The 17508-nt window shown below is 37.8% G+C and overlaps 1 long non-coding RNA gene across 11 annotated transcripts in view; it reads left to right on the top strand.

The window, feature by feature from the left end:
- LOC102156827 overlaps positions 1-17508 on the top strand; it is a 309915-nt gene that overhangs the window by 69825 nt on the left and 222582 nt on the right. For 10 of the 11 annotated variants that reach the window (XR_005384377.1, XR_005384370.1, XR_005384372.1 and 7 more), the window contains 2 exons: positions 9551-9616; positions 11404-11426. This is a non-coding gene — a long non-coding RNA (uncharacterized LOC102156827). Of the gene's footprint in view, positions 1-9550; positions 9617-11403; positions 11427-11935; positions 13823-17508 lie in introns of those variants that run through there. The other variant, XR_005384374.1, reaches the window with a different exon arrangement.

Here is a 17508-nt window from a genome sequence, read left to right as displayed (position 1 = left end):
TATGTAAATTTCATGAACAGAGACACTGCTTGAGTGTCTTAATTACAAGCAAAAAGTGTCATTTAAATATGAATTAAGTGAATAGTTGCCAGTATTTCCTGTTCCTGTATTTTCTATCTTCTTAAAATCTAAGGGTTATCCAAGGATCTATAGTGCATCCTAAGATTATCTTTTTTCCTGTAGGACAAAAAAGCCCTTACTACTAAATATCATTTTTAAAAGTAGGAAAAACATGTAAAAACGTGTAAAAATATCATTATCTCATTGATTATAAATCAGAGCAATATCTGAAGAAGGAGGTGCCCATTTTTCCCAGTTGGCCCCTGATCATCTTTTTTACATTGTCATTGAAATGTAAGAATTATTTCACTGATACAAGGAGAGATAATTTGCTAATGTGTCATTTGCTTAAATTCACTCTATTTGTGAATTCATATTTTTAAAAACATCCTCTTTTAAATCTACCCATTTATATGGCACCCATTCAGTTTCCAGACTCAAACCCTGGAATGTGCATAGTTTTACCACTGCTTTATCTTTATTGAAAGAAACATTTATTTTCAATTGAGAACTGTCACAGCTATAGTTGTGTTTAGCAAAAGTGACCCCATGACCCGATTCTCTGCTGATTTCTGTGAAATAATTCCCCATGCATCTTGGATTTACTGACAAGTCTTGTTTTTGTTTGTCTCTATATTTTTGGATGGTTCTTGTGTATCAAAATGACCTAGAGGACAAATCTGGCATTAATCATGAAAGGAAGGGAAAGATTCACAATTAGTTAATGAAAACCACACCTCAGTTCTGGGCAGTCCGTTCCCAGACCCTGTCCTAAGCCATACGGCTGCAGGCAGCCTGGGGAGATATTCCCAGCCGCCCCCCAAGGTAGCATCAGCTTGCTCCCCCAGGAGCGAGGAGTTCACACTATTCACTGAGTGTTTGCGTCATCCTTTCCAACATGTTCCCACTGATACATTAAAGGAATTAATTGCTCATAATGATCTCACCATCTGTTAACAGAGGTTCATACCTACAGGCTGGTGGCATGCGGTGGTTCTATTCAGGGATCAATAGGCAATGCCGGGCGAACGCTTTCCCACATTGCCTGCCTTTGCGCACTGAAAGGGGGAGGAGAGCTCGGTGCCGGCCATCTGCTCCTTGTCTTTCTGTGCGAGACCTTGATGCGGTCCAGCACAGCTCTGAGCTGACTCCAGTCCGATTGGAATGTGGCTGATCTGAGAGCCTCTCAAAGCTGTGAAAGTGAGTCAAAAGGAGATGCCCATTGTCCGGCATGGCTGAAAGAAAATGATCACTTTAAAATTCATAACTCCCAGGTGCCTGCCATCTATTCATGGGAAAAACCCTCTGAACTTCTCTTCATTAAAGAGAGAGAGGGGAGTCTTGCTAAAAAGAGAGAAAAGGAAGTAGTTTGTGGGAATGTGCAGGGGATTTTCAGGCTAAACAAATGAGGAATTTGGAATTTTTTCACTTGTATTAAAAGGGCTGTGTAGGGAAGGGCAAGCTCTTATTTTAAAAGGGGTGGGGAGGGGGATGCCTTCCTGGGGCCCTGGAGCAACTAATAAAGAACATTTTAATTTTTCTCCAGGAGAATTCAAAGATCACCCTGCCTTTTTACTTTTATTACCTGAAGCTGAGAAAATTTTCCCATTTGATTCTGAATGCCATTCATAGTTGATTTCCATTCCTATTCCATTAGCTTGGGTGGGAATTTATGGAGGAATGAGTCTGGGAAATTCCTGCATAGGATATAGGACATCAGTGGACGCAGTGAAACTCAGAGCTATCAAGTGTTTCTGCGGAGTTTATTCAAGCACGGTTACCTATACCCACCAAGGCACCTGCCAGAAGTAGAGTTCACTCTGTGCCTTGACTGGCTCAAGAGCAGGCAAAGGAATGAAAAGATCTCTATGCCTAGCAGCTCAAGATTCATCCTAGTCCCAGAGCTTTGGAAATCGCAGGGCTGGTGGCTCAACTACTCTTGGCTGTTGATCATTGTAGAAAATTGGTGTTGCACCAGAGCCACATGGGAATTCAAAGGGAATTTATGGATTAATGGATTGAGAGCCAAACAAAAGTACAAATAGAGACACCTATGTTCTCTCTCTCTTTTGTTTCAAGTTTTTATTTAAATTCTAGTTAGTTGGGATGTCCTGGGTGGCTCAGTGGTTGAGCACCTGCCATTGGCCCAGAGCATGTTCCTGGAGTCCCGGGATAGAGTCCCACATCGGGCTCCCTGCATGGAGCCTGCTTCTCCCACTGCCTGTGTCTCTGCCTCTGTGTGTGTGTGTCTAATAAATAAATAAATAATCTTTAAGTAAATAAATTCTAGTTAGTTAATGTGTAGTGCAATATTGGTTTCAGGAGCTACGTTCCATCTCTTGAAAATCTTTTATCTTACAGATGATGACTCATGGGGCTTACGTGACATGCTCAAAGTCACATAGTCATAGAACCTGGACTACAACCTTAACTTACTGATGATCTTTTTTCCTACTACTTCATGCTGCCTCCCCAGTGGTGGAGGGTTTAAAATTATTTTTGCTCAGCTTCCCTAATTAAAATATAGATCAATATCACCACCTAAATAATACATGGTCCCTTTTAAATTAAATTCTGAGCTCTTAGAAAGACTATGAATACCAATATTTATCACTAGCACATACAAAATAGAAAATTGATCAAGCAAGGTATTACTATAAGTCAGAAAATACTGCAATAGGTGGCAGCACCTATTGGTGACACAGAGTGGTAAAGACCATTTCTCCTGGACATAAATAACTGAATTAAAGGAGGAAGCAGGAAAGGTAAGAATCGACAATGATCAATACAGAGTCAAAAAATCCTTTCCTTGACAAGCAGGGAGTCAAAGGAGTGGATGGTGGAAAGGAGATGCAAGAATCTAGAAATAACCCAAACTCTGGAAGTCAGAGAAGGTATGTCTGATAGAATCAGTGTTGCCGGTGTTTCCTAACAAATGAGAGGTCACCACCTTAACCATATATTTTTTTCTAGAAATTTAGGACCAGTCTGTTGAGAATGTTTGTGTTGCTTGACTTTTCCTCCATGGGAGCATATCTTTAATTTTTAGGATAGTGAATGGGAACATAAAATTCTCTGAACAGAATGTGACACATTGTTTTTATGGTAGACTGAAGTGGTACAAAAAATTAATCACCAATCCAAATTTATTATTAAATTGTTTGACTCTATAGCTTATATGGACAAAGTCAGAATTGGTGAAATATGGGCGAGAACACCACCCCCTCCATCCCCACCTGCTATGAGTAGTATAAATGGAGTAAGAATTGAAGAATTGGGAAAAAGATTAATAACAGTCCAATGGGAATGGCTAACATTTTCTCAAGTGTTTTAGCTTCAGCCTGGAATTCTGAGGGAGAACCCAGAGATTATTCTAGAAAAAGTAAAAAATAAAGGTAAGCCAGAAGAAATGAAGTACATGTTACCCTTAATCCCACTTTTAGGGAAAACTGCTAGAAACTTTTCAGAGTATATAAAACAATGACAAAATAAGATCATGTTTATATTATCTTACACAGTATTTAAGTTGAAATATGAAATTGCAGATACTTGACTATTTTTGACCTACCAAAAATATTGGCAATTTAAAAGCTTTTCACTCAAGGATATGTGGAGAACCTCATTCTTTTTCAACAAATAGGCTACCAAATTTATTTTTTAGTGGATTCAAATACGTTTAGGACCTATGTGAATAAATGTTCTCTAGAGGTTCTGAGTGTCTCAGCTCTTCTCGAAATTGTATTCAGAACCACATGCAGATTTCACAGTAGAGTTCAAATAATTTATGCTATAGGAATACAGTTCATTAGACTTTTACTTAAAAACTCATTCATTATTTTTTCCCTCTTGCAATGAAATAATAGCCATCTTCCTACTGATACACATACCCCTTCATGACTGCAAGCTTGTAATAGACCATCTTCTCAACTGCTGGCATGGGAGGAGTACCCCTAGAGAGAATGCACCTTAAGAATGAGGCATGCAGAGATATCTGGCTCCAACAATGACAATGGCTACAAGCAATGCACTCCACAAACCCCAAACCAACAAACTACAGAACACCAATAAAGCACAGTACAGAATTCACAGATAGTCCATTTCTTTAGTGGATTTGGGTGTAGAATACAGATGGTGGGATCACAAGGGACAGCCTGATCACTGGCTCTGTTGTCATTTGTGGGCTAAGGTCTCCTATGTTTTGTCTTTAAGACTCGAATTCTTAGGGTGTTCAGATTCCCAGAGGAATACATAAGTGTTCATTTGTTTACAACTACTTTATTTCGAACATTTATTTTTCTGTCAAATGCCACCTGAAGCCTGATAGCTGCATCTCCTAAGCTTCTTCTTGTTATTTAGTTTTTTTTTTTTTTCCCCACAGACTGTGATGAGGGCCAGAAATGCCCATCTTTTCTATAGAATGAATGCATTTTCTTTTTCCTTTCAAGAATCCTACAAGAAAATTTCCTCTTTTAATTATTCAGTTTTCGAGCACAGTTTTTTAAACCTGCTCTGCCGTTGTAATCACTTTACATTTGCTTGATCATCTGACTCAACTTTGTTCTCCATTTTTATGTTCAAAATTAGAACATAGAGAAGATTTTAAAAGCACACCAACAAAAGCAAATACACTTTAATGCTACCCTACCCCCACCCTCCAATTCTCACAAGTACAGGTCCTGTAGGGTTAGCTGAACTCTGGGTTTTATTATTTTCCTCTCTCTTTTCTTTCTCTAAAAAAAATGCATGGAAAGTAAAAGTTTATTGGGGGCAAGAGGCTCAATGACAATTTTTCTCTCCAACAAATTAATCTTGCATAACCTGCATTATAAAGGCTATTTTTAAAAAGAGGAGGAAATAATCATTGGAGCCTTATTTGGAACTCTTGTGGGTTTGAGTTCACATTTGCACCAGCCAGAGATTTTCAATTAGCAGTGCCTTAGAAAGCAGGGACCCCTGCCTTTGTCAGTGTCCTGTGGAAGAAGAAGAGCAAATAGATTGGAAATGGTCTTATGGCTCAGGCTCCTGGGAAAATGTAACAGGTGTTACAGCTCAGCTGGGTGTGAGATTTATGAAAAAAGCCCACTCAGACTTTGCCCATAGAATTCTGCTTTCTAGCCAGGGCTTCAAGTAGGAAGAAACTAATGACTTCATTACCATCTCAATTCTGGGAAATGCTTGGTCCAGACCTGAATCATTAAAGGAAAGGTATAGCACTCTGGGTGACCTTGCGAGATCAAAATGTTATTTAGAGCAATTCCATTAGTCAGAGCCATAAACCTGAAAGAACACACCCTTTGGGAATAAGGCTTTGGCCATAAATGAGAAAACAAAAACAAAAACAAAAACAAAAGTCCATACAGAAAAGGAGGGAGAAAGAAGAAGAAGAAAAAAAAAAAACCAACCCAGATTCTGTAATCATCATGCCATACTATTTCCCCCAGTCTCTTTGAAAAGCCTCCACTTCCAGCACTTCTTCCCCCTCACTCTTGTTGTGACACATTAAATGGCTCTTGTCGCTTTCCCATTTCCAGTGGATTATAATTGGGGGGTGAGGTAGAAGCCAGGAATGATGTCAAATTTCCAAGCAGAAGAAGGTGAAATAAATCTCTTCAGTCCAAATAGTATTTAATAGTGCTGACAGTAGTACTGCTTAACTGGTAGCAATTAACAGTAAATTTTTTATTAGATAATTGCCTCTTTCATTCATCTGCAGTGGGAAAAATGCAGCACAGGGGAGTCTGTCTCCTGTCCTGTTTATCCCTGCAAACAATCCTGCGTGGTCATTGTGTTGCATTTTTATTTTACATTGCTACTCCGCGGAAAAAGGACTTGGTCAGTGGAAATGCAATTTCAGTAACCTTCTCATGCTGTATTTATCTCTAAATGTCAGTCCCCTGGTGGGGGGGTGTCCTCCACTCCCATATGACTCATTTTTATTATGCTCCCACATGTTCTGCTTTTCAGAACACCTTTGAGGGGAAAAAAAAAAGCAAGTCAAAAGATAGATTGTTTATAAGGCCAAAGCTTTGAGGCTGTGAACTTGCTTCAGAAAAGCTGGGTGCTCCTTGCTACACCCCCATCCCTGAGAAAAAGAACTTCATATTTAAGTCACCAATCAGTTTCTCTTATAAAGTGTGTAGTATGTGATGTGGTGGTGCCTTCTTGGTAGAGCTGAGGCCCTCTATGTCCTGGGGGATATGCTGACCTTTGAACCGCAGCTAGTCACCAAGAAAGCATTAGGCTGGATTGTTCTGACTCTATAGGCATTAAAGCCAAATGGGATGACAGCGTTTAAGCAAAGTAATTTGGATGACGGAGGGCAACAAATACTGGTGAGTATAGCAAAATTGCCAATTAAGGGTTGGAATGCTTGATCATCATATACCAAGGTAGGGTCTGCCCATCACTGCAAGTATTAATTAGGGTTGTAATATAATTTGGGGCTTATTGTAGGAACCATGAAGTAGCCTATGTAGTGGTCAAAACAAATTGTTTATGATGTTTGGGCATTATTTCATGATGTTTGGGCTTTAGGTTAGAGATAGAATTTTCCTGAAAGAAATGTTAGACAGTAGAATATATTGCTGAAGAACTATGTCAAAGGAAATCTTGTAGAGATTTATTGGCATACCTGTAACATTCCTCGACTTCCCTTTGAAAATCTTACTTCAATTTCTCTTGTTCAATGTAAACATATATGGATAGGAAGGTATAAGAATCTTACATGAGTGTTACCATTTATAAATTAATTTCACCCACCTCTTCACACCAGTCCTTACAGGTAGAAAAGTGAGGAAACTAAGCTTCGAGAATGTGTTACACTTAAAACCAGATCTCCTGGCATTTGGTCTCGTACCCCTGCATTGCCCTTACTCTTGAGGACAGTCTGGTCTTTGGTCACGTTGGCCATCTATGATTCTGATATCATCTTAAAATACTTAGCACAGTTTCACACAATCTCTAATAAATTCTTTATGATGAAGGTAAGAAAAAAATGCCTTAAAAACAGTTTTACTTACTGTTTTCTTACTTACAGTATTCCTTTAGACCCCGAAGCAGGATTTTAAACTAGAAAGTGGTTAGAGGTTATTATTAAGGGCACCTGAGCATTAGTGATTCATTAAAAAAAAAAAATCAACAACAACAATAACCCTTAAAGATTCAATGCAGTATATAAATAATAGGACCTTTAGTTTCAATGGCTGAGGAACTAACAGGTAGGGTGGTTAAGGAGGAAAATGTTATAATTGCAAAAGGAAAGTCTGGAAGCTACCCTACTGGGAAGTACACCCTGAAAATGACCATTATTACTTTATCTTCCCTACTTCTGGCTGTAGAAATGAAAATAACCTTGGTGCTCTGTGAACAATCAAGAGCCCTGGGAAATTTGATCTAAAGTCTTTGCTGAGTTAGCAGAAAGCAGTCCCAGGGGTAAACACCCTTGCCTGGGTTGTTAAATCCCCAATGAAGAAAAAAGCTGCAGGAGTTTGGACAACTTTTGAAGCTGCCAAGGGAATTATGTAACTATGGATAAGATACAAATGGGGGAAAAATGCCAGAAAGAAAGAAAGAAAAAAAAAGAAAGAAAGAAAGAAAGAAAGAAAGAAAGAAAGAAAGGAGGAAAGAAAGGAAAGAAAGAAAGAAAGAAAGAAAGAAAGAAAGAAAGAAAGAAAGAAAGAAAGAAAGGAAAAAAGAAAGAAAAAGAAAATTTGAACTAGGAAAATAGTAACGCAAAGCTGAGGTAAAATCTGGTTATAATAAGATTAATGAATTAGGGTCCCAACTAAATAACAGTAATAATTGCTGATTCCTAGCCACTGCATTACCACAAGAAAAATAGAGATAAGTAAAATAAATAAGATAGTCCTCCCTACTCTGAGGGAGGTAAATGAAGGTTTGTAAAGCATTAAAAATTGCACAGCACTGTACCAACACAGAGGATTAACTCCTCGTTGTGTATTAGGATGAGCTTCAGATTGGATTTTGCAGATCATCTTGCAAATACTCTGACACTCATCCATGGACTAAGAGACTTGAAGCTTGTCCAAAATGAACGTGCAAGGATTGCAATGTTAACAAGAAGGTCATGAGACATGGGCACCATTCCTGAGCTTCCTAATGTTTCAGGGCCAGTCATGGAACCTTCCTGCTGCATCATAGAGACCACAGATCTGAAATACAGAGTAAGCTGTCCCGGCATGAGGATCACTTGGCCAAATCATAAAAGTGAAAACAGTATCAATATGAGATTCTTGACAATTTTATTTTTGCTAATGATATGCCATTAAATAGTGGGAAATGATGCTACTGGCCGATTATTGCCTTCTGATTTTTAGAAGTAGGTGTGAGCTTTTTTTTTTTTTTTTAAGGTATTACTTTATTTTCAGCTGGCATGCTTAATCCAAGTTGGTTTTTATTTTAGAAGTTGGCAGAACCAGGAACTGTGCTATGTTATTACTAGATATTATTTCTCTGTTGGAATTTTGGTGAGATAATATAATGAGTGTTTGCCATTTAGTCCTCCTTTGTGCATATTTTATCCTTACTTGCCAATATTAATGGTAAAACAATAAAATCAAACTGCAGTTTTAGTCTAATATCCATTTTATGTTATTTGACATAACTTTTCTACAGTTAATATTAGCTCAGATAATGAGGCACAAAGATAAGATTACTTGATATTTACATAGTGCCTTTTCCTCTGAGGATTACAAAGTGGAGGTTTAAAAGGCTTATTAAATTCATATTCCTTTGCAGGTGTAGTGCAATATTGTTAATCCTATTTTAGGGATAGGTAGACTGAGGTACAGAAGTTAGGAAGTTGCATCCAATATTTTAGGTCCTCATAATTATTTTAGTTGGTTTCTTAAACAACAAAATTTTTTTTCAGAGTTTTTTTCCATGAATTAAGGGGAAACTAGGTTATTTTTACATGTCTGGTTTTAGATTTTCCATTAAAAAAATTGTGACAAGATGGTAGGAAGAGTGACAAGTCAAAAATCTTTGGAGTAAATAGTCACATTATTAGTTATTAAAAGCCAACAGATGTTTGAGTTTGAATAACCCAATACATTCATATTGTGTGTTGTATCTCACAGGTGCTAAATGTCTCATGAGTGGTTACTTTTGTGGGCAGTACTGATGAATTACATTCAGCAGGAGTTCTGTGTATACTAATTTCTAGGAAATATCACTGTTCCTTGGATATGCCCTCACAAACTGATTTTTATGTTATTTGCTATATGAGAGGCCGTATGTAAAGAGATCACACTGTGCCTGATGAATAGGAAGTGTTAAATATGGTCTTCATGTGTCTTACTAGCGCAATTTCGGATTCTCTTTCCATTCTGAATCTGCTAAGGCCCAGGACTGGAAAACTGAGAGCAGAATTCTAGCCACCCTTGACGAATCCTGTAGTCAATGGGAGTGGGATTGGAAAGACCATTTCTTTGAATTTCTTTCCCCCTAACTCCATTTCTCTTTTCTGCAGCTTGGTGTAAACTGGCCATTTTAATTGCCTCTCTAGACGGTCTCCAGTTGATACATTCTTGGCCTGGTAAGACATTACAAACCCAATACATATCATCAGAAGATGTGAATATATACCCAGTATCTTTAGAAGAAAAATACTTTCCCAAAGCATGGCATGGTGGGGGTCAGAGGAGAGAATTCCATAAAATTTCAATGTAGATTTCATGTACTCTCATTACACTCACAATAAGATAACTATGTGAGGAGAAGATATGGTAATTAGCTTAACTCTAGTAAAAGCTTCACCATTTATATCAAATCATCATGCTGGACATCTTAGATAAATACAATTTTTATTTAAAAACTGGTCATATACAAGAAATCTTTTAAAACTATGAGATTTTCTGTACCCAGTTGTCCTTATTTGCAGATGCAAATATATATACATGGTCTCTATCTGTCCATTTGCTTCCTCTAAGAACTGTGGAGATATTAATATTTCAAATGTTTGTTTGGAAAACTCACCACTTAATTCATGTTTTACCCAAATGAACTAAGTTTTGCTTAAGTGATTTTTTTTGGATTAGCTTTCTAAGATTACTACTGAAATAGTAACCCATTCCTGTGTCTAGATGTGGATCCAGTTCTTCCAGCGTCATTTTCTATGTATGATTATTTGGTGTAGACAGAAGAAAAAGCTGGGAATTAACAAATTCAGAATAACACATTCTAGGAAACAATGAAAAGTCATAATAACGGAAATTCAGCAATATAGATAGAGTCAGTTATAATGGAAGGTTTCCATATTCGAAGAAGACATGCTGAGGTATATGTGAATTAATGTGAGTTTTGCCACGGGCAAAGTTGGCAAAGGCTATCACCTTCTTAGAGCATCCCTTTTGATGATAGAGAGTAGTAAAGAGATAATATCATACCTACTGCGAAACCACACCATGTGTAGAAAAGACCATGTAACTTGCAATAGGGTGCTCTGGCCTACAGTTCTAGCTTTGCACTCACTGGCTCTGTAATCCTGGAAAGATACTTTTTGAACCTTGGAAATATACTTTATTTGAAGTACTATCCTTTATTTTCCCCATCTCTCACTTGGGGAAAATAATTCCTATTTATCTCAAAGGGATTGGGGGAATAAATGTACCATATTGTACTATGATGTACTGATATATCATGTACATGTATATGATGTATCATATAGTAATGTGTTACCATCACTATATGATTTTGGATTCAAACATGAGAAGTAGGTACCAAAAGGTGCAAGGTAATTAATGTTTGCTATCAAATATGGAAAAATGATTTTATTCCAGTATATTTTATAGATTTGCATATTTTAAAAAAGATTTTATTTATTTATTTATGAGAGACACACAGAGAGAGAGAGGCAGAGACATAGGCAGAGAGAGAAGCAGACTCCATGCAGGGAGCCTGATATGGGTCTCGATCCCGGGACTCCAGGATCATGCCCTGAGCTGAAGGCAAACGCTCAACCACTGAGCCACCCAGGTGTCCCTGATTTGCATTTTTTTTCTCACATAGCCTTGCAGATTGTTCCATACCTAGTTACCAATAATTGCTTCATCTAGGATGGAAAATTAATATCCTTCAGATTTGCAGATATTTACTTTCCATAAGAGAAAAACAGAATTGGCTCCTGAGAACAGAAAACCATCTGGGGGTAAGAAGTGCTCTTATCGGCCTCACCCCATTAAGCCCCAACTGGTCTCCTGATCAGGGCAACTTGAGAAATGGATACCCCAGTATGTGACAGCATCCATGCATAGAAAGTGAACAATCTTATCCCTAAACTTTTAACCTAAGTAGACTCAACACTGTATTCTAATGTATTTCTAGGTTGTTCTGCTCCATGCCAACTGGTACGTATGAAGGGGCTCATTTGTGTGTGTGTGTGTGGGGGGGGTGGATAAAGTTCTTATCTCTTAACTGAAAATTCTTATGGCATTTTTAAAAGTTTATTTAAATAATCTTCACAGCCAATGAGGGGCTCAAACTCATGACCCCAAGATAAAGACTTGCATGTTCTTCCAACTGAGCCAGCCAGGCATCCCTCTCAAGGCATTTTAAAATGTTCTCTTCTTACTACACTTATCACACATTTCCTTAAATTCTAGTTGTCTAAGCAACTGCCTTTTCATCTACATTAAACTGACTTTATATTATGGAGTCAGACAGTTCTGTCTCTATCACTTGCCAACAGAAGGATCTTGAGCAAATTACTTAAATACCTTGAGCCTGTTTCTTTATCTGTGAAACAGAAATAATATTCCCAAGCTCAAAATGCTGTTGTAAGAATTAGATGGAATAAAGTGTGTAAAATATAGTACCTTTGTCATTTAATAATATCAACTTTTTTTCTTGAAAGCAGCATCATATTTCTATCTTCCTCAGCATCTTAATCATGCAGACTCTCCATAAATGTTTGTTAAATCAAAGAGTGGTGGTGACTTCTAGTGATCCCCATCTGTACAATGATAGTATTCATCTCTTAGTTAAGAAAGGACTACCATGGTGAGACGGTTGCGGTTGCTCTTTGACTGCACCATGGCTTCTAGCTTTACTGACTCCATGGACACTCTAGATTTGACAATCTAGTTTTTACTGAAGACTTCAACAAGCCTGGCACCAGTGAAGCAGACATGGAGGAGAAAGCCACTGTGTCTCTTGGGACTGGAAAACTAAGAAGCAGCAGTGAGAACTCTGAAAATGCCAAGTAAGTGTTGGTCGTGAGGAAAACAAAACACACTCACCCAATGGCATTGACTGCAGCGCCATCTGAAATAAACATCTGACATAGGCTAAACTCAAGTTTGTTTACATAATCCCAGCACTGGACTCACCATCCACCGTTCAATAAGCACCAAATCCTTCCTCTAAAAGCATGGTCCTTCTAACACCATTCAAGAAAGAGGGTACAAATTTGGAGATTCCATAAATTTCATAAGACTCAGGACTGTCTCAAGATTGGTCTTGTAAAACAGGAATCCCTGCTTTAGAGTTTTGGAGAGCTCATTCTTAAAATTCATGGAAACTGGTGGAGGTAAATCCATCAAAGTCTTTTGCAAAGTAATCAACACACTTTCTCCAAATTTTCATATGAAGCCTAAAGAGACAAAAATGAAATCACAGTGGTAGAGCTCACTTTGTGGGTAGAAAGTGTGGAATAGAGAATGAGATGTGAAGGTTATGTGAAAAGCATGCATGCTCATATATGTCCCATTGCCCAACTGACTTCATAAAGCTTCTCTGACCTTTGGCTTCTATTTTCCCTTCTCCAAACAAAATACTTGTAAAATCTCAGGAATCCCTTCAATAGAGAACCACAATTGTCCTTAATAAAAACTACAGTAGAAGAATAATGGGAATATATGATGCCTGCTGTGATCTGACACTATAGACCTTGGTTTGAGTTTTGGATAGGTCATTAAGGTAGTCAGATTAATGGAGAAAAGGAGAACCATCAATGTAGAGCATTTGATTCCAAGTGGAATGTTCTAGCGTTATGATGCCGCAGTCATTCTCACCATCTTTAAATAGAACCAAAACTTACTCTCAGTGAATGGTTAGCATTCTTCTCAGAATGATCAATGGTGTGTGATTAAAACAGTTGTACAGGCCGTTGCTTCCATACTCACTTAGGGAAGAACAGAGTACCCTAAAGGGAAGTCAGAGGACCTATAGGGCACAGTGTCCCAACTTTGAAGCCAGGATCCAAGTACTAACTGTCTCTATTTGATCATCTTTTAAAACTAGCTTAACTACCCAATGAATGCCCTGATCTGTTTATTTTTTTCATCAGAGCCTCAATTGTAGAATCATCTCAGCTGAAGTGTCTAATGTCTAAGAATGTCTTTTCTTTCTTTCTTTTTTATTTCTTTTCCTATTTCAAATTCTGCATAAGATCTTCTCTAGTTTCTTAACCTGTCTGCCTTATATGGCCTCATCAGCCAAGGACAGGTCCTACTGAGAGCCTCTGACTTTAGGATACTTCCTATGTTCCAGCCTCCCATTCTCATGGCTAGTTCGCCTTCTTCTAGGGGAAACCTCTCTATATTCTTGCAGCAAGTGCATGGTCCTCCTGCTAGACTTGGGTCCATTTCTCTTTGGGTGCAGAGAAACATACTTTCAATTTTGAAAAGCTAAGTGCTGGTATTCCCTCCTCTATCCCAGAGGCCTACATCTACTAGAAGCTAAGTGATTGAAGTTCTTGGGAGGCCAGGGAAAACCTGCATCTAGGTATGACATGAGTCCATTGGCAAGATTTTTTTTTTTTAAGATTTTATGTATTTACTCATGAGAGATACAGAGAGAGAGGCAGAGACACAGGCAAAGAGAGAGAGAGGCAGGCTCCATGCAGGGAGCCTGACGTGGGTCTCGATCTCGGGTCTCCAAGATGACACCCTGGGCTGAAGGCAAGCGCCAAACTGCTGAGCCACCCAGGGGTCCCCATTGGCAAGAGTTTTATAAGGTAGCAGCCACAAGAGAAATGATGGGGAATCATTACGGCAGTTTGTGATTCTGTGAAGTTGTTTGGCATCCTGAGCTTTATGCCTGATAATTATTGATCTTTTCATTTCCTTTGAATGATTATGCAAAGTATATCTTTTGAGATAGCTGAAATAACATGAAACTGCTACATATTTTAGCGATAATACTAAAATTTTAAAAAATAAATATCATAATAAATGTATTCTTAATATCAATTAACTAACAATAGGACTCACTATTAACTAGCAATACATCTTTTAATTTCTTATAATAATTAACATTTACCACTTGCTTGCCTTGTACTGTAGTAAGAACATCACACACAGTAACTCATTTAATATTCATAATAAGCCCTTGTGGCTATTATTTTTACTTTCTTTTCCAGATTAGGAAACCGAAGTGTATACAGTTGAAACAAAATGACCAAGATCTTGCCCTCATGAAAGTTGACGAGTGGGGTACCAAATTGAGGCATTACAATTCCAGAGCTTGTCCTCTGAATCTCTGGGTGACTGATAAGCAGGCAGCAATTCCAAAAGGGTGATTTCTGTACTAAGGAAATTTATAGGGCACCCCGGGTGGCTCAGTGGTTTAGTGCCTGCCTTCAGCCCAGAGCCTGATCCTGAAGATCCAGGATCGAGTCCCATGTTGGGCTCCCTGCATGGAGCCTGCTTCTCCCTCCCTCTGTGTCTCTGCCTCTCTCTCTCTCTGTGTGTGTCTCTCATAAATAAATAAATAAATAAAATCTTTAAAAAAATAAAGAAATTTATACCACACAAAATACAGAGAGATGGGAAAAAGGAAGTCTATGCCTTTGTGACTTGTGTGCCTATAATCTTTCCTCCCATGGTTTTACTGAGATATAGTTGACATATAACATGTGTACAACATCATGATTTGATATATGCACAATGATTATTGTGAAATAAAGTATACATTGCAAAATGACTACCACGATAAGTTTGATTCATATCTATCATCTCACACCATTGCATTTTTTTTCTTGTGATAAGAAATTTTAAGTCCTACTCTTTTAGCAGCTTTCAAATACACTAAACAGCATTGTAACTATAGTCTGTGCTGTACATTAATTAAGCTGTAATTAATAAGTCTAGAACTTATTTATCTTACAACTGAAAGCTTGTACCTTCTGACTATCTTTACCGCTTTCCCCCACCCCAAAACCCCCACCTCTGGCAACCACCAATTTACCCTCTCTTTCTATGAATTTAGTTTTCTTAGATTTCACATATAAGTAAGATATTACAGTATTTGTCTTTCTCAGACTTATCTCACTTAGCATAATGACCTCAAGGTCCACACATGTCCCAAATAGTACCATTTTCAGCATTTTCTTCTATAGCTGAGTAATATTCTTACATATGAGAATAAGTGATATTTATATACATATGTATATATGAGTATATAGTATATGTATATCACATTTTCTTTATTCATTTATCCATCAATTGAAACCTACTATTTCCATGTTTCGGCTATTGTAAATGATGTTGAAATGAACATGGTGATGCAGATATCTCTTTGAAAGAGTGATTTCATCTCCTTTGGGTGTATTCCTAGAAGAGGAATTGGTGGATCATATGGTATTTCTATTTTTAGTTGTTTTTTTTTTTTGAGGAAATTCCATACTGTTTTTCAGAGCGGCTGCACCAATTTACATTACACCAATGTGCACAATTGTTCCCTTTTATCCACATCCTTGCCAATACTTATTATCACTTATATTTTGATAATGGCCGTTCTAACAGGTGTGAAGTGATATCTCTCGGTGGTTTTGATTTGTATTCCCTTGATAATTAGGATGTGAGCCCATTTTCATGTATCTGTTGGGTATTAGGATGTCTTCTTTGAAAAAAAACAAAAAGGATGTCTTCTTTGGAAAAAATGTCTATTCAGATACCCATCCCATGTTTTAATAGATCTTTTTTTACTATGGAGTTGTATGAATTCTTTATATATCTTGAATATTAACTCCCTACACCTTATCAGATACATGATTTGCAAATATTTGCTTTCATTTGGTAGATTTCCTTTTCATCTTGACGGTTTCCTTTGCCGTGCAGAAGCTTTTTAGTTTGATGTAGTCCCTCTTGTTTATTTTTACTTTTGTCATCTTTTGCTTTGGGTGTCAAATCCACAAAGTCATCTCCAAGGAGCTTGCCACCTATGTGTTCTTATAGGAATTTTATGGTTTTCAATTTTCTTTTACTCATACAGGAGTTTCAGAACTCTGGGGTTGAGAAGTCCATATTACTGAAGGAATGATTCATTACAGATCTCTACTCCTGGTGATCCTTGGGTGGCTCAGCGGTTTAGCGCCTGCCTTTGGCTCAGGGCGTGATCCTGGAGACCTGGGATCTAGTCCCGCATCGGGCTTCCTGCATGGAGCCTGCTTCTCCCTCTGCCTGTGTTTCTGCCTCTGTGTCTCTCATGAATAAATAAAATGTTAAAAAACAACAACAACAAATCTTTACTCCTCATCATATCGGGATATTTAAGTACAGTGTCACTTGAATGAGAACATAATGTCATTTACATGAACTGCCACGTGATCACTCCGCCCCACACTGGGCCATAGTGCTCTGAGAAGCAGATCATGAAATGTATATGTAGAAGAGGGCAGGGAATCCAAACCGGGGCAGAAGTACACTTAGGTGACTAAAGCAACAATATCAGGTGGCAAAGGAAAAGAACCTGAGCAGTGAGAATATGTTTGGAGACCTTGAACACATCCTGGAATCTTAAAATTCCTATTTGCTTGGAGGAAGGGATTGTTTTGAAGAACAGAAAACTGGCTTTCTTTTTGATTCTGCATATACAAAGACACTTCCTGAAGAGCGTGTTTACTCCTTTCACTTTCTCCTCAATTTGCAGATGAAGATGATTTTTTTCTTAGATATGTAATTTTGAATTAACACCACCTGTCCTCACCCCAAATTGGTTTCCGTTTTTCCCTGTATCCTCTAAATACCTCCACTAATATATCCCACCATGTATAATGACATACTAAAAATAGGTTTGTGCTCTATTTGGAAAGCATGATCCTAAAAATTTTAATTACATCTGATTGTGTTGTTACCAGGTCACATCCTCCTTTTGTGTGACACTTAGATGTTGGAGGGGAGAATGTGTGTCATCTAGAGAGGAAGAGCTGATATGTACAGCTGTAGACCCTCAGCACAAATCAGATCCTGAACCTGAGCAGTAGGAATATTCTGGTTGGACACAAAATTGGAGAAAAAACATTGATCAAAATGACAAAATTACAAATGTGTATTTCTAGTCTATCTTAAGTAAATTTTCATGGCTTACAACTGTTATCTAATTTTTATGTATTCCGAAGTGGTTGGATTTCAGGTTAGAAGAAGTAACTATATTCCCTTTCAAAATTTCCAGAATAACAGATCACCAGCTATCTATTATGTATGTATA

Source organism: Canis lupus, chromosome 35, assembly GCF_011100685.1.
Source record: "Canis lupus familiaris isolate Mischka breed German Shepherd chromosome 35, alternate assembly UU_Cfam_GSD_1.0, whole genome shotgun sequence".
NCBI classification, from domain to species: Eukaryota; Metazoa; Chordata; class Mammalia; order Carnivora; family Canidae; genus Canis; species Canis lupus.
This window is presented reverse-complemented; position numbering and strand designations above follow the sequence as displayed.